A 22,595-nucleotide genomic window follows, 5' to 3' on the forward strand; every position below is an offset into this window, starting at 1 on the left:
TTTCCACAACTGCTTACTATCTATCTGAACACCTACAAATTCGAACTGTTCAGTTTCGCTAATCATATGCCCGTTCTGTTAAATTAAAACGTCAGGTTTTGTCGATTTGTGTGTTAGAAACTGCAAAAACTGAGTCTTACTGTGATTTAGCGTTAGTTTATTTTCTACAAGCCATGAACTTTGGTCATGAACTGCACTATTTGAAACCGAGCCAATGTTGCACACAACATTCTTTACTACCAAGCTAGCCGGCCGGAGTGGCCGAGCGGTTCTAGGCGCTACAGCCTGGAGCCGCGCAACCGCTACGGTCGCAGGTTCGAATCCTGCCTCGGGCATGGCTGTGTGTGATGTCCTTAGGTTAGTTAGTTTTAAGTAGTTCTAAGTTCTAGGGGACTGATGACTTCAAAAGATAAGCCCGATAGCGCTCAGAGCCATTTGAACTACCAAACTAGTGTCATCAGCAAACAGAAATATTTTAGAGTTACCCGTAATGGCAGTAATGGCATATTACAGAGAAACCTCAATTAAACCTTTGGTAGGATGAGACATGGCAAGAAAGTGGGAAACATCTGGCAAGAGCCCTCAAGTCTTTCCCTTCTTCCGGAACATTCGGGAATGGTTGAGGCTAAGACTCGTTGAGCCACGTTGCGGTATGACACATTCTGAGGGTCCATGGCCCTTACCCTACACAACTGCATCGCTTCGGGCTTAGCCAGACTGATATATGTGATGTTGGGGAACATGAGACCCCCGAACATGTAACATTACAATGCGGCATTCAACATACGTAAGACTGATGACAAAAATCGAAGATATAGGGCGAGCTTTAAGAGACCCAATAAATGGAGCTAGCTTAACAATCACTGATGAAATATCACGATTTTCACACAACACTTATAAGCAGCAGATCAGGTCCAGACACACACCCTACGCCGTAGTACCATTCCTCAGCGGAGATTCGGCGTAGATCCCTCATAGTGGTTGGTGGGTCACGTCGTTCATAAACAGCGCTTTCCAATCTATCTCAGGCATGTTCGATAGGGCTCACGCTGGCCACTCTAGCCGAGCGACGTCGTTATCCTGGAGGAAGTCATTCACAACATGTGCACGATGGCGGCGCGAATTGTCGTCGATGAAGACGAATGCCTCGCCAAAATGCCGCTGATTTTTTTATGACGATATGTAAAAATAGGTTTGCCGAAGTATTGTATATTTGTGATTTAGTTAAATAAAAACTTTGTGCTAATATCAGGTTAAAATTATCCACGGGACGTTGCGGATTCGCAACCTCAACCAAACCCTATAAAAGAATAAACGATATTCCATGCCCGAGTGCCCCTACACGGAAAGCACTCCCAATTCTTACATTATTTCTGCATTTGGTAAATAATTGCTGTTAATAAAAGTTCACCGGTTTACGACTTCAAAAAGTTAGACAGTTAATCCATCCTCTTGGGAAACAAGATCTGCGCCTGACCCCAAAAGCCGGCCGAAGTGGCCGTGCGGTTAAAGACGCTGCAGTTTGGAACCGCAAGACGGCTACGGTCGCAGGTTCGAATCCTGCCTCGGGCATGGGTGTGTGTGATGTTCGTAGGTTAGTTAGGTTTAAGTAGTTCTAAGTTCTAGGGGACTAATGACCTCAGCAGTTGAGTCCCATAGTGCTCAGAGCCATTTGAACCATTGGAACCTTGGTAGGAATTTGAATGACTGCTGGAAAACACCTTCAACTCTGAGAAAGTCACAAGTCCTTAGGCAGTCTCGTAAACCTTGATCAAAGCCAAATAAGAAGCATGTCAGACGGTTCGTTATTTTCGGGCTGAACTACAGTCACACTAGGCAATACACCAAGTATCAACACTACAGTAGGGGAAAAAACTGTTTCTGAACCACATTCCATAGTTGCCAGATGTATCCAAGATGGCGGAGATGACGTCATCCATGATAGCGTCGTGTAGACTTGGCAACAGCGTATGACGTCAATCAGGATGGCGGAATTTGGCTGGAAGTTTGAATTTGGGTGGCAAACTGCTTCGCCCCCCTCCCCCCAGAGAAATGGCGCGAAGTTAAAATTCCAGCAGTATAATGCACCACACCAATCTTATCTCTACTAAGCAAAGAAAATGGCAGGAAAAAGTCTTGCGTTTATTATTTAACCAGCAGGTGTGTTCTCTACTGGGTCTGGACTCCAACTGGCTTAGTTCATATCAGCACCAGCAGAGAGCGCAACCATGACAACAGATCATGACGCAAGTACCGTCATTCAAGATGGCTGCACCCGATGTATCCACCACGTGCTTCAGAGCCCAACTGGCTTAGTTCATACTGGTGCCACCAGAGGATGCCACCGCGACGTCGGGTGATGATGCAAGTACCGGTATCCTAGATGGCCATATACAGTGTGTTCACTGCGAGCTCCAGAGCCAAACTGGATTAGTTAATATTGTGGATACCAGGGGACGGTACCATGATCTCAGTTGCTGACACAAAATTGAAGGCTCTCTCTCTTGCGCCTTGCGACCGGCCCGCGGGCGTCCAACCGCTTACGTCAAACACCCTCGGCTGCCACCTCCATACATTCACTTTACATTGTCTTCTACAATTATGCTAACTAAACTAACACCCACATCGCACATCTAAACTATCAATTACCTAAATACTTAATTCCATTTCAATTTTAATCATATTGAATAAGTCAAATTAAAATTTCAATGTTCAGTTATCAAATGAGAAGTTCGACATTTTCCCACTATCAGCGTAGTATTCATTCATGACATAGCACTCCCACCCATAGTATGCTGCACTCCTATTGGCTGATCATTAGTAACGCGATTGGACTTCATTTAACCTAGGAATCAACTTTCACCAATTCCACAAACACCTGCACTTGGAATCAAATAGTTAAAGTCTCCACCACGATCCTTCATCTAGCACCACGCCCCCTTACCCACCCATGTTGATGGGATAACATGTACTAACCTCCTCTAACGTGCACTAACCGGTATTAACGTGTACTAAAGTGCACAGCCCATGACATCATCCAGGATGGTGGGGAGAATAGGCGGGAAAACTGATCTGGACACAAGTCTTTATTTTGCAGGCCGTGTCTCCACCACGAGGTTTAGTGTCCAACTGACATAGTACACATTACTGCCATCAGATCGTACTGTCATCCCTCCTATGACCTAACCCCAGATGGTGGACTGTAGGGGGGGGGGGGGGGGATTTATGCTAAAATTACTCCGGCTGCACTACGTTGCTGGGGAGAGTAAGGAATGAGTTCACTCTACTTATTTTCGAACATTTTATTTACAGATCTAATATATTTATTACACTGAGGCAAAACACTCTCCATCTTAGCCTTACGATCAGAATACACAGTCTGCAGAAATTAACGTGCAATAATGTCCAATGCAGTCTTCCGCGCAGACCTAGCGTGATACCCACCCCATTGTGTGATACCCATCCTGCTCTCAACATATGCAAATGTTCGCACAGCTATGTAGAGGGTATCATATCCCAGCACAAACCATGTTAATGAATCCAACATTATCATTTGCTCTAATCCAATTTAATCGCCGAATTACTTATGCTACCGGTATCGAAGCACCATTCACCTATTCTTTCTCAGACGTCCAACGGTTATCTTACACAGATCGCTTAATTGCATTGACAGTTAAACCCGCGAAATTCTCTCCACATTATCAAATACATATCAGACTCACAATAATATTGGAAGCCGGAACATATTTACCATTGTAACTACAATTAAATATTACGATTGCTGCTACACTCTGACACCAATCAATGTACAGATAATCTCTCCTCTTGACGACTGTACTTCAATATCTATAGCGCATATAATTTTCCACTTAAAAACTCTATCTCATATCCTAGTCGTTATCAATCTGCTCAATCTATACGTCCATCACGATAGGGCACACACTCATCCTCGCTAGTCATGCCATAACATAAACCAGACTATCTTTACAATGCTATATATACACAGTTTACACAGTGTAAGCCACAGTACCTTTTTACCACATCAGTCAATCATTATCAGCTAACCAATGCAGGGATGGGATGGAAAAGACACCATCCATATACTCTAACAGTAAACATGAAACTTGATAGAGTGATCAATTTTACTCTGATTTCAACACAGGCCAATCATATGACAGCATGTTTCCTCAATTTCAGGGTCAGAGCTAAACCACCACTTCTATACTGTGCGAGTATCATTGTGAACTTGGATAGATGACTACTCAGTACGCCCATTCACAGTTAATTCTCGAACACGTAAATCATCAAAGGATACCAGATTGCGCTCTAAATATTTCTAAGACCTCGAGCATAGTACTTAATTTATGATTCATCTCTCTGTGTATGGGAGTCACAGAGCATTCTCCCCATCTTAGGGTAGAAGACCATCCTCACACAGTCGTGTGGGAAGTATTGTGAAATCTGTTTCCCCACGCTGGAGGCCGACCGCAGCTATGTGTCATTGCGCCCGCATCGGTGCCTTGGAGACGTCTAATTCGTATGAGCTTTTATAGTTCGTAATTTTTATCTGTTGGGCTGATTGATTTGAATGGACGTGGATCTGTAGTACTTGTATCTAGTTTGGGGAAGTACGAAATTGCGTGCATTTCCACCGAATGGTCAAAACACGGTCCTGTTGCAGTAATTCAGGTTATTCTATTTCTACAGAAGTTGCTGAAGGTGGTGGATATGTCTTTCTCCGACTTGTACTCAGTTCAGACTTAAACTGAGCCGATCACATGCGCGAAGCAGTAGAAATGGGATCGGTTGCACGACGTGTAGGGGGTGCCTAAAACCACGTTGGAATTTTACTGTAGAAGCGGGAAAGGTGACTCATTTCGAGATATGAGAGTGAGTGAAATATGATTGACTTGTGGGTGTGAGCCTATGCCAGTATGTGTTTGAATGGACGCAATTTCTAACATATAGCGTAACGCTATAGATCTGAGAAGTTAGTGTAATTTTTCATCTTACGACCTCAGTCAGCACATCATCTACTACTACTGTTTGTGTTCTTTCTCAATCAGTCATCGCCTCTAACTCGGTGGATATATCGTGGAACCTCTGATATGATGTCGAGAGAGAGTGCGTTACAAACACTAAAGAATTATGTAGTAGAGTGATGGGGGGGGGGGGGGGGGGGGGGGGAGTCGCAGATACCACGTACATACCACTTTCCTTAGCTGAATCACTTCCAAAGTTCAGTGATTTTATCCCTAGGATGCATGGTTGGCTGATAATACGTATTCCAACAATCATCGTCACGGTATTTGTCCATGAAAAACCACCTCAGTGAGATTTAATGTCGTACCTCGATTCCTAATGCGGATATAGATTTTAACATTGATACTTGTGTGCACCTGTAGAACAAAGACTGATTGTGAGAGTAATATGCGCTAGTTTGGGGACCGGTTTTTTCTTTAACACCTCGCCGATTACGTGTCTCTTTCTACGACGCAGTGGTAAGACTCGAAAGAACTTAAGAGATGCATGCCCATTGCTGATTTTCGATCAGTATTATTTGGTACGGTAGGCAATCAGTTACTGACGAAGTAATATACTTAGTGGGTGCGTGATATGTTCGCATTTGAGCATCATTTTTATGAAGTACGTATGTTTGTGGAAAGGAGATGACTATGCCCTGTTGTAGGGAAGGTAAGGATTTGACTTGGAGTACTGTGATGGCAGTGGGGGGAGTACGTCCAGTTATAAGGAAGGTACAGCTATATCCAGAGCCACTGCTGACAAGAGAGTGTATTTCCGATACTTCGCTCATTCTCGAATGCTTTTCAGGTGAGAGCGATATCGTAACATTTAAGTATAATGAAAAATATATATGCTAGCAATTTTCCGGAATGATTCCGTGTATGCAAAGTCCGTGGTGGTAATGATTCACGTTTCCTGTTAACAGCAGCATCCGTGCGAATGCAGAGGCCTATTGGACTGTATGTATATGAGTTAACATTGCCCTTGTCTAGACGGCCAGATAGCGAACTAATACTTAGTATGTGTTGGGCTGCTTTCGTGGTTCTAGGCGCTACAGTCTGGAACCGCGCGACCGCTACGGTCGCAGGTCCGAATCCTGCCTCGGGCATGGGTTTGTGTGATGTCCTTAGGTTAGTTAGGTTTAAGTGGTTCTAAGTTCTAGGGGACTGATGACCTCAGAAGTTAAGTTCCATAGTGCTCAGAGCCTGCTTTCGTGATCAAGTGGAACTTTCAGAAGATGGTATGATTGAGATGGAGTATTATTGACTCCCATGTAAATTGTTCGATTGACTGTTTGTTCACATTTGGAGTCTTTATTTAGTTGAGAAAAGATCAAATGTGGTGTGTGGAAGGTACGTTTGACTGTTCTCTAGACATGGGAAAGACATTAGTTAGCTCGAAATTGTATGGATGATTTGGAGTACGTTAGATCAGTGAGATCGGTATTCTTGGGTGGAAATATGATTTTTCATGTGTTTGTTTCTAGTTACTTGGTGGTCTAGAGGATGCTCCACGTAGCTAAAATTTCGTGTTTCTAGAGAGATGATTTCGAATCTATATGTAGGGAATTATGTTGCGTTAGCTATCGGGAGGCTACTGCTGTGTACTTGATATCGAGAAGTATAGTGAAAATGGTATAACATTATGGCGAAAATGCGTGTGTTCTTGTAATCCCCGAGTCTGGAGATGGGCATAGAAAAGCGAGGAGGCAAGGAAGCAGAGACAGTAACGGGTTTGTGTCGAGGGTGAAACGATCACTAATTTGTAGAACAGTTCTGAGAGTGACTGGTTCGCTGTTGTAAAAGGGCTGATTTTGTGTGATTTGGGATGTGAACTTAATGATTACTAGATCGACAAGGTAATAGGTGACATATTGCTGGGATGGTGATCGGTTTCTCGATCCAATATTCTTGCGAGTATGGTGCGTATTTGATGATGTGTAGAAAAATATTTTTACGGGTGCTTTACACATATAAAAGATAACTGCAGTGTTCGTCTAAAATGTGTATATATTGTATTGTAAAGATACTGTGGCTTACACTGTGTAAACTATGTACATATGCATTGCAAAAATAGTCTGGTTTATGTTATGGCATGACTAGAGAAGATGACTGTGTGTCCTATTGTTAGGGACGTAATCATTGAGCAAATTGATAACAACGATGGTATGAGATAGAGTTTTCAAGTGGAAAATTATATGCGCTATAAGTACTGAAGCACAATCGTCAAGAGAAGTGATTACCTGTACATTGATTGGTGTCAGAGTGTAGCAGCAATCGTAATATTTAATTGTAGTTACAATGGTGAATACGTTCCTGGCTTCCAATATTTTTGTGAGTCTGGTATGTATTTGATAATGTAGAAAGAATTTTGTGGAATTAATGTCCATGTAATTTAGAGACCTGTGTAAAATAACCAATGGAAATCTGAGAAAGAATAGGTGAATGGTGTTTCGATACCGGCGGAATCAGTAATTCGGCGATTAAATTGGATTAGAGCAAATGATAATGTTGGATTCATTAACATGGTTTGTGCTGGGATATGATAGCCTCTAGATAGCTGTGCAAACATTTGCGTATGTTGAGAGCAGGATGGGTATCACGCGATGGGGTGTGTATCACGCTAGGTCCGCGAGGAAGACTGCATTGGACATTATTGCACGTTATTTTCGTAACTAGGTTGTGTTAGGGCACGAATTTGCGTGCATAAACGCTGAGAGAAGAATGAAACTAGTACAAAAGTGCACTTTAAGTATTTATGGAGCGATATGGAACACACTAGAGTTAGACTTGGTTATTATTTTGGATAGCAATGTGACTTAAGTACAAGATTGGTAACATTGCTAGATGCGTCTGCGATGGCATGTAGCTAATCGCAGTGAAGCATTAGTAAGTCGTGACGTATGGTCCATTAGAGGAGAAAGCAGGTTCTGCTGTTGTGGAATGGAATTGGACCGCAGTTAGAGTGAGGGTAGCGAGGAACGTCCCATGTGCGCGGCCCTGCTTGGAGGGCGCGCTCTGTAAATAAGCCCCCTATCATCAACGGCGTCTACATACAACTTTCGCCTGCGTTCGGCTGCAGCTCAGTGTTGCGCTCCGACCCGACCACGTCAGTACGTGTGTGTCGGTGAACAAGTATTTGGATAGGAATTTCTCAGAAATGAAGTATGATTGAGATGTGGCCGCTTGTGGAACCTTGGCATAGGGCCTGTGCGTGGTTTGACAGCTGATGCCCGGCCACGCCGTTGGGGCTGTGGACAGGGATTGGCGGAGGGTGCTTGCAAGCGTTGATTGAATTATTTTGCGAGCAGGCTTGTAGGCTGTGCTATGAGTTATTTGGACAGTTTACAAGTACTGAGCATGTTTAGACATAATTGAGGTGAATTATTTAGGAGGAGTCTGAATGTCTTACTTAAATTATTTGCTTAAATTAGGAGTTGTTAGCGTGTCTGCAGACTGTGTATCGTGAGCCCAAGGAAAAGATGGAGAGTGTTTTGTCTCAGTGAACCGTGAATTTACTTTCAAAAACCTTTCTTAAGCAATTTACTTCATTTACTAGCGATTCATCAAGAAAATTAACACATTTAATCACACTAGGTGAGCTTTGAAGTAGTTGCCAGGAAGTAACTGATGGAAAATAAATTTACTTTTAACAAATGTGAATTTTATTCCTAAAAGCTTTTTCAAAAAGACGTTTAAAATTATAAGCAGAAAAGCACCCTCCAAATATCAAGTTACAATTTTATTTAGTGGCAGAAAGAACAATATTAACAGTATGAGCCTTCGAGCTGAGAAGCTTGCCTGCTCCCTTTCAACACGTCCGCAGTCATGACCGCTCAAAACAACATCTGAAAGAGTACACTGGTGCAAATCTACAACACGCCAGATTGCTTTAGACTACAAATTTTTAACAATTCACACAAATACGCAAACTATGCACCCCGTAAGAGGGATGGAAATGTTACAATACTCAAATTATTTGCCACCGAAAGTGCATTTTTTTAAGGACTCTTACGGTGGAAGGGTGGCAACCTTATAACCTAAAATGACTATTTAAATAAAACCCATCAAATGCAGTCTAACATAAAATGTACAACATGCTCTACATTACACATATACCACTTTGCAAGATGGTAGGCAAGATAAAAACATATTTTTTCAGGAATTCGGCCTTTAAGCAATAAATTCGTTAACACCGAATCCGACAAACATGACAGAGGCAGCTATTAACGTATGGCAGATTGTCAGGGGGATTACTGAACAACCCGAACCGCAGATTGCTCTGACCCTCCCAACTCCACAAGGGAAAAACGGACCACCAAATTCACAAATAACCACCTTCCCACGGGTGGGGAAACGGAGGAGAATGGTGGATTTAACTAGTAAATGAAATAACATATCTCCAATCACTTAACTTCTAAAAATTTGAGATTTCTGGCGAAGACCTGGCGCTGCACTCCTCCCCCCCCCCCCCCCCTTCCCTACGCTCTCCCGAACCGTGCGCTGCCAGCCGCACGGCGTCGCAGCTCGCCCCGGCCATCCCGATGTCGTGGTTTCACTCCTGTTGCTCTCGTGTCAACAGAAAAGCCACTACCCCTTTCTATACGGCGCGGCCCACTGGACTCACGTGGTGACCTCACATGCGCCGACGCTTAAGGCGGACAAGTCATCTCATGTCTCAGTGCGCCACCGATCAACCGACCGATCCAACTGCCAATGACCGTTGCCCGATCAACTCGAGCAGACTGGCGGCCTAACGCGGAGACTCAGATGCATGAACTCAGTCCCGACCGGGCGACCACTAGCTGAGTTCTGTTACTGGCGGATTGGCAAGTCTCTCATTTCCTGGCTTTAAAGTTTGATCTAAACGACAGTCGCACTCCGACGACAGATAGACACTAACTGCTGCACAAATGCGTACGAGAGACAGACCAGCAACTGGTGACGCGAGACTGACCTAGGCTCACTCCGACTGACCAACTGCCGAGCTGATAGCGCCCCTTAAATGCACGTGAACAGGAAACCTTTCCTCTTTCCCACCAGAGGGAGACACCAAAGCTGCGATTGCCACAGCGGCGCCACAGCGAGAAACGGAGGGCGACTGCTTCACACAACGCGCTGCGGCGCGCTCTCCAAAACAGCCATTTTTTTTTTTTACCACAGCTCACTCAGTGTGATAAATATATTAGATCTGTAAATAAAATGTTCGAAAATAAATAGAGTGGACTCATTCCTTACTCTACCCAGCAACATAGAGCAGCCTGAGTAATTTTAGCATAATTCTCTCCCCTACAGACCACCATCTGGGATTAGGTCATAGGATACGATCTGATGGCAGTAATATGTATTCTGTCAGCTGGACAGTAAACCTCGTGGTGGAGACACGGCCTGCAAAATAAAGACTTGTGTTCAGATCTGTTTTCCCGTCGTTTCACCCCACCATCTTGGATGAGGTCATGGGCTGTGCAGTGTAGTATACGTTAGTACAGGTTAAAGCACAGGTTAAGGCACATTAGCGCATGTTAGTACATGACAGCCCATGAACATGGGTCGGTAAGGGGGCGTGATGCTGGGTTGAGGATCGTGGTGGAGACTTTAACTATTTGATTCCAAGTCCAGGTGGGTGTGACAATGGTCAAAAGTGATTCCAAGTCCTAGGTTCAATGAAGTCGAATCACGTGACTAATGCAGCAGCCAATAGGAGTGCTGTATTCTAGGGGTGGGGCGTGGGCTGCTATATCATGAATGAATACCGCGCTCGTAGTGGTAAAATATCGAACTTCTCATTTGATAATTGAATATTGAAGTTTCATATTGACTTATTGAATGTGATTAAAATTGAAACAGAATGAATTACTTTGGTAATAGATAGTTTAGATGTGGGTGTTAGTTTAGTTAGCATATTTACAGAAGACTATGTACAGCGCGTGTATGGATGTGATGGCCAAGGGTGTTTGACGTAAGTGGTCAAACGCCCGCGGGCCGGTGGTGCTGCGCGAGAGAGAGAGCGGACGATCTTCTGTCATCAACAGATGTCACGGTAGCGTCCTCTGGTGGCCACGATATGAACTAAGCCAGTTGGGCTCTGGAGCTCATGGTGGATACATCGGGTGCAGCCATCTTGAATGATGGTACTTGCGTCATGATCTGAAGTCATATTGGTGCCCTCTGCTGGCGCTGATATGAACTAAGCCAGTTGGAGTCCAGACCCAGTGGCGAACGCACCTGCTTGAAATTGGTTAAATAATAAAGACAAGTCATTTTTTCCTGCCATTTTATTTGCTTAGTAGAGATAAGAGTGGTGTGGTGCAGCCGCGTTGGATTAGCCGAGCGGTCTTAGGCGCTGCAGTCATGGACTGTGCGGCAGGTCCCAGCGAAGGTTTGAGTCCTCCCTCAGGCATGGGTGTGCGTGTGTGTGTGTTTGTCATTACTACACGACGCCATATTGGATGACGTCATCTTCGCCATCTTGGATACATCTGGCATCAATGATATGTGGGGCAACAACAGCTCTGTCCCCCTATTCTCTACCTCCCACAAATTTGAACAGGTCTTTCATACAGGTCTAGCAAAAATATTATATGTGTGTAAAATTTCTGGGGGGAGAAATATGTAAAAGAATGAATGAGACATGAGGATGCTTCGCGTTTGTTATTATTACAAGATGACACTTTGATTTGGTTGATTTAATAACGCTAACACAAACATAAACATCAAATTAGCAAGGGAAACTTTGCTTCAGAACAACTAGCCCTCTGATACTCGTTCTCTAAGGATGGCTGCTTAGTGGGTGCAGTTCACACGTCACTGCCGTTCGATCGATTTCCACTGGAAGATGCATTGTGCTTGTCTCCTTGAGATGGTACTGAAAGCTGCGTACTTACTGCCACCTCACGACTTGACCTGGACGGCCACTGGCGACCAAAACAGCGAAATAACGTTCCGAATGTGTGTAGCTAGCCGACTGACTGACTTGTACTGACCTTGTGCTTTCGGAGTTCTACGTCTAATACCGATTGCGTGTCTCACCACCCGACTCTTGCTACCAACACAAACAGCTGCATCCACAAGAAACTGCACCTACAGTTACCTTGCATACAAGATATCTTAAGAAAAATAATAAATGGCTCTGAATAATTAAACTAGAAAGCTAAAAGTTGTCTAGACTATGCTAATGTACTTCACAATCAGAAGCTCTATTTCTCAACTTGAGCAGAACAATATTTTGGTTGAAATCGACGGTTTTACGAAAAACTGAGGCCGCTAAATATTATATTCAGAATTCTAAAAATTCGTATATAGCCTCAGTTTCATGTAAAAACGCGAGAAATGTGGCACCAATAAGATACCTCTATTGGTTTCCAAGTTTTTTACTAAAAACGAAATTCGGAATGCAAACGTCATTATTTATGGTATATTACGTATCATTTGTATTTGTAATAGAAAGTTCTAATTAGAGGACTCGATTACATTCCTGAAACAACATAGCTGTACCAAGATTCAAGACTGTATCGTAAATAACACTGTTTACAAGGACTTAAAGAGGCAGTTCAGGATCATATTGTAGTGTAGGATCCATTCTGAAAATTCTAACTGGCAGTTTCAAAGCAGCTGAGCTAAAACATTTTCAATAACTAAAGAAAACTTAACTATGTTTTCATAAAATTTAACAACATTGTAAACTGTTAAACGACAGTGCTATTAATAAATGTGTGTACGAAAAAGGGACCATTTAGATACTGCTACATGTGCCTAGGGCAGAGTGTCCTTTCTCCACCGAGCTTCGCCTAACTACCGGTGCAACGGAAGCTACCAGAGTGGTAGGCTTCCGCCACAAATCTGACAGACAAACCTAAAAGGAGTAAACATCTCTGTCCAGGTACTGGGATCCTAAATTGGTCATCCTGTACTACCCTCCAAACGAGAAGCAAACATCACCTGCTCCTAGTAGACGACAACCAGCTCAGCGTCCCCCACAAAAGAAACCCGAAACCACACGTAAAAACACTCATTCAGTCACATTCACGCACACAGAAGGTAGGGTGAAGGGAAAACGTAATAAATACAGGTCACGATTTCCTATGGAACATACAAAAATCAAACATAATATCATTTAATAAGCTTTAGTTTGATTGCTCAGTCTTTCTGGGAGAGTTAATAAATTAAACCGCAATCAGTCGGTGGACAGAATAGGATGCACAGAAGCCAGTGAGACAGGCGTCTTATGAAACGACTCCACGGAGACGTTTCCAGATCCAGTGGAATAAACGATCCTTGCCCAAAATAAAATCTAATGAAAATAAATTGAAACACTGGTAACACGAGTGCTTATCAACGCAGACTGAGACAAATTTTTTCCTGTAGCTTTCGTGATCTGTATCACGAATACTTGAAAAGGGAGTGTGTTTCCGATATTTTGTAGACGCTCTTCGCGTTTCGCACACCAGCCAGTGGAGGCGTTGAGAGACGGACAGTACGGTGCAGTAAAACTGTGTTCGTTAATACCATACAGTCGCTGAAACTTATGAAAAGTAGTAGCCAGTGTATAGTAAAAATGCAATACTTCGTGCAACAGTGTTTAGATGGTTCAGACTCTTTTTAGGTGGTTCAGACTCTTCAAAGAAAGACGAGTTTGTGTTAAGTAAGGTGGACCTAGTGTTTCACCTTCTATTGTGACTGAAGTCAGCATCAACACAGCTGCTGTGATTGTCCATGAGGATCGGTGGATAACATTGCGTAAACATAGTGAAGTGTTGAGAATTTCATGTGGCGTATCTTCATGATTATGGATGATCATCAACATATGGCATACATTTGTGCCCGTTTGGTGCCAGGCCTGTTGACCACCGAACAAAAGGCTGTGCGAATTCGGAGAAGCTGGCAGGAGCTGGGTCTCTTTACTGATGGAGGGATGCTTTTCTGGAATCAAGTATGACCGCTGATGAGTCATAGCTGCATCATTAACATCCTGAAGATATACAAGACAGCGTTATGCAGAATTCGCTAGTTTCTCCAACACCAAAAATGGCGGTAGTTCTTCCATCTGCAGGGAGTGTAATGGTGTTCACATTATTTTTTTACTGTCCTGACTCTTATCTGCATACTGTTCACCCTCACTGTCAACGGAGCATACTACACGTCAGTATTGGCTAAAGTGAGGAGGCTAATTCCAAAGAAACGACCAGAACTTTCTCAGACTGGGTGAAGTCTTCATCATAACAATGCATGGCCTCATGTCGCCAATCAAATCACACTGGTTTTGGCTCAATTCAACATTAGCTTTGTACCGCGTCCGCCTTACATCCCCGATATTGTACCTTGTGGCTCTTTTCTATTCCAATCATTAAAGGTAAAGCATCGGAGCCTTCAATTTGGGAACTCTGAAGCAGTGTGAAGCAAAGTCAGGTGTTTGTCAAGGACCCGACAAACAACGGCCTGCATTATGCGTTCGAGTACTGGGAGAGACGCTACGAAAAGCGCATTCAAGTAGGAGGGGAGTACTTTGAAAAATACTATTAAACACTGAAATGTAGTAATAAACATCTGTGAAAAAAATCAATCTCAGTCATTGTTGATCAGCTGTCGTAAATGAGAAAGAAATGTTCACCCTGAAACACGTATATGAAACCGGTATTTGACATCATATTCGCTAATATTCAGGTCCGCCATCAATTACCTTCTGGAAAAATAAATCCTGAGCCATCCGAAATCCACTGTTGTGTAGAGGCGTCTTCTAGACTCATGCATATTGCTCCGGTGTATTTTCTAATTGCATTGTCTTCCCCTTAGCTCATCGCCTTGATCTTTTCTTATGTCTAGATATCTAGCGAGGATTTCCTTGACCTGTCTGTCACCCAGTTGCCACGCTAAATTTTCCCTCTCGTCCATTTCATTTTGAATACCATCACAATTTCGCCTTCTAGGCCTCTTTGTTCCTGGATCATTACTTGTTTTACTACATCTACTACCAATCCATCCAGAAAACTTCTATGTAAAGGTAACGTTAAACGTTTTTAACAGCAGATGTACAGTTGTCCACTGAAGAGGAGCTAATGCTGCAAGTGACTTCGGTTCATCGACTTGACGAGCTGGAATTTTCTGTTTAGAAACATATTATGAACAAGCAAATACTGAATTTATGCTTTGTAGTACCGAATGGAAAAATACCCGGAAATGTGTGAAAGAAGGAAGAGATGTAACGAACTACGAACTACTCGCTTGAACTTTTTAGAAAGGGGAAATAGTCGTGTCTAAAGGAGTGAACAATGCACAAGTCTTGCAGCCCTTGGGAGTACGAGTACTGTCACAAGACGCAACGAGAATTTTATAAAAAAATGTTGGAAATCTGAACCTGGAGTGCCCTCCATTTTGTTACTTCTGTGAACCTTAAGTAATAGCTGCAAAACGTCCATAAACTGTTTAAGAAAAAACTTCAATCTGTCCAGATGCTTCGGTTCTTAGGTGAGTTTCATATTAAAAGTCTACCTATCTTTGATGTAAGTCAAAACTGATGCTAAATGCTGGCTTTAACGTTAAATTTTCTAACTCATTGTCAAATGTTCCTTTCGTTTGCAGATCGAAAATTCGGCGGTATTGGAGGCTGGTGACTGTTGTATTTAGCTGGTGAAGTGATGTTTTGACTGCTTGAGCAACGTCTGTTTTAGACCTATTATTTCATGCAGCAACACCTAACACGGCCGCCTTAACATTGCCTTGTTAGATTGGTGGAGTGGTGGAGATGTTCAACCTTTCAACTCTTTATGATTTAACTCAGATTCCAGGTATGGTGTGCCCTGTTCTTACTCGGCATCGAACTTCTTTCTTCCCTGCAAATTTATATAACTGAAGTAGCTATAAGACAAAACACTGCGTTCTTACTTCACAAACGGTTACACTTTACATTGGAAGTTACTACTCCCAGAACCAACTAGCATTTATTGTCTCAAAGAACTTTCATTAACAAGTCTTTCAGTAGTATGTATCAACAGTCGCTTATATACATCATATTCGTCTTCCTCGGTGCCGCAAATCTTGCATGGTACCAGAGCTCCTACATTCCTTCTCGATCCACGGAGATTTCAAATGCTCTCCAGTGGATAGATTCCGCACATGTTGACTAATACTTTCCCACAGTATATGGCCCGATGTTCACAAACCAGCTGCGATCATGCACATCTATACTCTGAGCTCTGTATTTCAGGTAAGTGACACATGCCCTTCCATGAATGTATCACGCGAAATCACACAGGCTCCTACGGCCAGAATCCACACACTCCCAGCGCCCTACCGTTTCACAGTTTTAACCGTCAACTTTTGTTTCTGAATAAATGTCCAGCCCGTCTTCGAACCGGAAACAGATATAAATTTCTCACTACACCGAAGACAACAATGAAAGGCCATATAGCTATTTAACTACTCTCAGGAAGATTCCGAGGTCCGATCACTGGCCGGAAAATGTAGGGTGTTAAGGGTTCGTGCACCACCACCGTCTAGTTCCTAGTAGGTCCCACCGTCAACCTCCGCAACGGCGACACAGGAATTCAGCTTAAATTCAGGAACGAAAGTCAAACACAACAATACCACATTCGAATTCTCAAGGAAACGAATGTGGTTTACTGACTTCAATGAAAACCTTGCCAAGTCTGCCTCATTCACTATACACCGCCGTCCTGGCAGCTACTTGGCAATCTAATTTCAGGTCTCCGCCAGTTGAGAGAGACCGGCCGATTATCCGATTTAGCTACCTTCAAAACACTCCGCGAAACTGTATAACATTTAGGACTTCTAGCCAATTAAAATCAAGAGCAGAATGTGGGAGGTTTCATTGGCAATTTCCTGCTCCCGCTTAAACTATTTCCGTAAGGTGCTGCTTCCAGCTCGGACTGTCATACGAAATTTTCTCGTCATTGAAATAAGTTTTGCCGGCTCCAATCACCAATCATGTATGAGGGGCAGGGAAAGACCGTTTCAGAAGGAACAAAAACCTCTCCCCCCTCCGTTCCCCCCCCCCCTCCCCCCCTCCAGCAACTTAGAACTCCACCTGGCGAACACAACAGCGAACAGCACTAGCACGCTGGCTCGGTTGGAATGCAGTACATTACAATCGCAAGACACGTTCGCGAGCCCTAGTTAGTTTTACGATAGTACTCCACGTTCTTTTTATTGTTCTGTTTCTTTAAGTTGCTGTTCACCTGTTAATATGTTAATGTGTTTAGGAGTCCTAAACAAAAACACTTACCAAGTGGGTCTGTCATTTCTTGATTAATTCGTACAATTTTCTTTCGGTTTATTCTTTGTACAATGCTATAGCCTTATAATAGTTCATTCTGAAGCCTGCTTTAGGAGCTGTTCAGTTAAGTTCTATGCATTCCTGAAGCTTCTCTGTACTAAAAGACAACGCCTTAATGTGCTTCAAATATTTTCAGTAGTTTGTGTTCCTTCTTTGTCTTCTCAGTTTTACGATTTGCAAATTGTCTCTGGGACTGCTGAGATATATGGTGATATGGAAACCCCTTGTCTGACTCACCTTTAAATTTTCAATTTCTTATTACCGTAATGAAACTGTAGAATTGATGTATATATTTCTAACTGGTGTTAAATAAATAACTTGTTACTGAAGAGTGAAGGAAGGAAGTAAGGAATATCGAATTTAACGTTTCAACGACATTGAGGTCATTCGAGAATGGAACACAAACTCGGATTGTGTCAAGAATAGGGAAGGAAATAGGCCGTGCCCGTTTTAAAGGAACCATCCCGACATTTAGGAAAAGTACAAAAAAACGAAATCTGGATGCCCGACGCGAGTTTGAAACGTCGTACTCCCGTATGCAAGTCCAATGTGCTAACCACTGCGCCACATCGCTCCGTGCAACCTAGTGAAAAAGCTTTGTGAAAATCTGCGAGCCCCTGGCAAAGTGGTAATTCATTCCATTCAATAGTTTATTTCATGACTTGACGAGTATGTATTACGCTACATCCATTTTTAAAGCCAAGTTATTCCTCATCTTGATTAAAATCCGATCTTTTCGCCTGTGGTTGGTGATAATATTAGAGAATATCTTGTAAGTGTTATTGTAGTTATTAGAGAATATCTTGTAAGTATGGTTATGGTTATAGCTTCCTATACCTTCTAAAGTCGAACATATACAGAGTTGATCTAGTTTTTTGAAATTTTCTTTTTCCATAAACACTCAGTAAACGCACAACGTGAACGTGTACGCGTTACGCATGTCTTGGAGTCACTCATGTCCATCTAGAAAGTGTTTACTGAGGTTAACGAAAGCGGTGTTGGCCTGATGTACTCGACGATGCCCTTTAGCTGCACTGTCTAAAGGATCGTCCTAAGAAATACCACATTAAGATCAGGGCTGAAGATGCCTAAATAAGGTGAAAAGCTTAGTTGATAAATAAAAAAACTAAACTTTCAACCAAGACCTAATACCATTAAACAGTGGTTTGCTGATTCTTGCTACACATGGACTGGAAGAATTTCTATTAAAAGAAACATTGAATTTCCTAGGTTTTAGAGTGAGTGGTTGGATTCTTGTGATCTGACTACACTAGCGAGAAATGTCTGGGAGCCAACCAAACGAATTTGTCCTATTTACCCTGAAAATTTTATGCCAATGTTCAAAAATGTAGGCAGACAGGAATATACATTGAAGAATTATTTGCACAACTCTTGGTATATTAGGATAAAAAACCTGAGTTTACTCACTTTCTGTAACGCTGTGCCAGCTTAATAATTGATCGTTACTGAATTGAAGTGGAACTATGCGAGAGGTTAAATCAAACCAGAGAAGTATCCTACGTTATGTTTCTCGTAAACCTCCGAAAAAAATTTCGAAATAAATCGAAGTTCATTAAAATCGCAGTTTCAGATCTCTTGCAAATAACCATGATAAAGTTTCAGAGTTCAGACTAGTCTGCCTGTCCTGAGTTCCAAGATGAAATATTTCAAAGTATTCACTACCAACACACACGAATATTACGAGCACACATTTAACGTTTAGAAAACTTCGAACACTATCGATACGGGACCTACTCCTAATTTATACATACATGTTGTCTCCTCTAATTCTCATAGTTCCATAGTAGAATACTCCCCGCGCAAGGTGATTGCTGGTTATTTATGTTCTCTAATAATTGTGAGTCAAGTTCATATACTTGCGTCTTTCAGAACAACAGAAAAGTACAAATTTAATGCTACATTTATGCCTTGTGCATTAATTTACAGTAAATTTCATCAGCTTTCCGTTCCCATTCTTGGTTTATTCTTAAGTTAAGTATTTTGTTCAGTAATAGATATTAAGTCTCTTAAATTTTTTATAGTTACTATCGCGTTCAAACTATTTATTGGCCAGTTTCGACAGTTATTCAAAAGCATTTCGTTATGCGTCGTGCTCTGTTGTGCGATCATTACTCATGCAATATTAACATTCCAGTGGAGAGTATACTGTACATTCCACAGACGTTTGTAAAAATAAAATTACAAACAGGTTTGTCACAAGTAAAAGGTACTTGTCAGCTGTTAAAATCTTCTGCAGGAATGATAGCGGCGTATGATGTTCGCCAAGGACGCAGATTCTACTATAAAGAATACCAGAGGAAGCAGTTCAGTTAAGGAGGAGTGGAAATCTCTAAAAAGTTCTATAACAGATGTTGTACAGTCAAACATTGGTACAAGGAAACTAAGTATGAAGAAATCTTAGGTGACAGAGGAAATACTTCAACTGATCGACAAAAGTAGGAAGTACAAAAATATTCAAGGAAGCAGAGGAATATAGCAATATAAATCCCTAAGAAATGAAATAAATATGAAGTACAGGGCAGTCAGGGAGAAATGGAGGAAAGTAGTGAAAAAATCGAAAAGGAATAATAATCAGCAGGACTGACTCAGCAAAAAAAAGAAAAAAACGATACAACCTTCGATGAAATCAAAAACACTAGTGGCAACATTAAGAGTGTAATGGGAAACGCAGAAGAGAGCGCGGATAAATGGAACGAGTTCATTGAAGACCTCTATGAGGGAGTGGACTTGTCCAGTGACGTGATAGCAGAAGAAATTTGAGTCGAGATGTAAGACATGGGAGATTCAGTGTGAAGAGTCAGTATTTAAAAGGTCTCCGGATGGTTTGACATAAAATAAGACAGAAGGGACAGACAACAACCACCGGAATTTCTAAAATCACTGGAGTAAGTGAAACCCAAAAGACTATTCAAATTGATACATAGAATCTACGGGAGAGGCGACGTACCATCAAGCTTACGAAAAAACATCATCCACACAGTTCCGAGGATAGAAGGTGCAGATAAGGGAGAGAATTATCGCCCAACCAGGTTTAACATCTGGTGGCAAGGATAGAATACAGAAGAATACAAAAAGAAAATTCAGGATCTTCTTTTAGACGGCGTTCAATATGGCAAAGATAAAGGCTTGATAGTGGAAGCAAGACTGAAGAAAAATCAAGACACAGTCATTAAACACGTCGACCACGAAAAAGCGTTCAGCTATGTAAAACAGTGCAATATGTTCGAAATTCTTAGAAAAACAAGAGGAAGCGACAGAAAAAAACCCAAAAAGTAACTGTAAGACTGGAAGACCAAAAAAGAAGTGTTGGGATTAAAAAGGGTGCAAGACAGGGATGCAGTCTTTCACTCCTACTGTACAATCTACACCTGGAAGAAGCAATAACGGAAATGAAAGAAAGGTACAACAATGGGACTAAAATTCAAGGTGAAAAGGCATCAACGATAAGATTGGCTGATGAAATAGCTATCCGCTTTGAAAGGGAAGAATTGTAGGATTTGATGAACAGAATGAACAGTCTGATGAGTATAGTATGTCCGCAGTTCGTGGTCGTGCGGTAGCGTTCTCGCTTCCCGCGCCCGGGTTCCCGGGTTCGATTCCCGGCGGCGTCAGGGATTTTCTCTGCCCCGTGATGACTGGGTGTTGTGTGATGTCCTTAGGTTTGTTAGTTTTAAGTAGTTCTAAGTTCTAGGGGACTGATGACCATAGATGTTAAGTCCCATAGTGCTCAGAGCCATTTGAACCAGTATAGTATGAGAATAAACCGGGAAAGTGCTGAAGTAATGAGAAGTAGCAGAAAAACGAGTAGCGAGATGCTTGACGTTCAAAATGGTGGTCACGAATTGGACGAAGTTAAGAAATTTTGCTTCCTTGGAAGCAAAATAATACGCGCCCGACCGTAAATGGAGGACATGAAAAGCAGGGTAACAAAGGAAAAGAGGGCATTCCTGACGAGAAGAATTTAACTGGTATCAAACACAGCACTTAATTTGAGAAAGATATTTTTCTAGAATGTACGTTTGGAGCACAGCATTGTATGGACAGTGGGAAAACCGGACAGAGAAGAATCGAAGCGTTTGAGATGTAGTGCTACAGAAGAATATTGAAAATTAGGTGCACTGCAAACACAAAGACTGAGAAGTTCTCTGCAGAGCCGTCGAGGAAAGGAATATAAGGAAAATTCTGACAAGAAGAAGGGATAGGGTGATACGACGTATGTTGAGACATCAGGAAATAATCTCCATGGTACTAAAAAGAACTATGGAGAGCAAAAACTGTTCGGGAAAATAGATACCGAGCTATGTCCAATAAATAACTGAGGATGTAGGTTGCAAATTCTACTCCGAGATGATGAGATAATGAAGTTAGCGTAGGAGAGGAATTCGTGGTGAGATGCATCAAAACAAAGCAGATGACTGCTGATTCGACCCTATAATTTTAACTTAAACATGCACAAGTAAATCAAACATATACTAATGCACCATTTCTGACAGGCTATTTAGGCTGTCTGTCGGTAATATTACTGAGTCCCAGAAGTTTCCTCGACTTGGAGCACACTAATCTGTAGGCACTTGAGTGAACGGATCATGGTACAGTTCGAACAGCTTCCTCATTTCATCATAAAGCTCCTTTAATAGTACCTTGGTTTTTATAAGCACTATATTGCTCACCTTATATATAGTTGGTTTGTACCTCGTGTCGTGACTGCGCTTTCTTTGTGAGGCTCTCCTTACCATTTGCTCAGTCACTAATTGGTATCGCTGTTGTGCTGTGATCGGTGTCCTAGGCAGAACTTCCACTGTCATAGCTATCACATTTAATGCTCTTCTATTTAACATGTGGTGAGAGTAACATCACAATGATTTTTACACCATTCATTACGTCCTCAGATGCCGTAATGCATTCAACCAATGATGTGTGTTGTGGTTGCAGTGCCTTAGACACAGCCGTATGAGCCACAAATGCAGCGTGCTGCTGAATTGCTCACCGGTTGGTACACAGAAAAAAAATGTTCAAATGTGTGTGAAATCTTATGAGACTTAACTGCTAAGGTCATCAGTCCCTAAGCTTACACTAAGCTTAACCTAAATTATCCTAAGGACAAACACACAAACCCATGCCCGAGGGAGGATTCGAACCTCCGCCGGGACCAGCCGCACAGTCCATGACTGCAGCGCCCCTGACCACTCGGCTAACCCCGCGCGGCTGGTACATAGAAACTCTGATGTGTTTTACACCAGCTTACAGCTTTCACGTAAATT

This window comes from Schistocerca americana, chromosome 2, assembly GCF_021461395.2.
Source record: "Schistocerca americana isolate TAMUIC-IGC-003095 chromosome 2, iqSchAmer2.1, whole genome shotgun sequence".
In the NCBI taxonomy this organism is placed as follows: domain Eukaryota; kingdom Metazoa; phylum Arthropoda; class Insecta; order Orthoptera; family Acrididae; genus Schistocerca; species Schistocerca americana.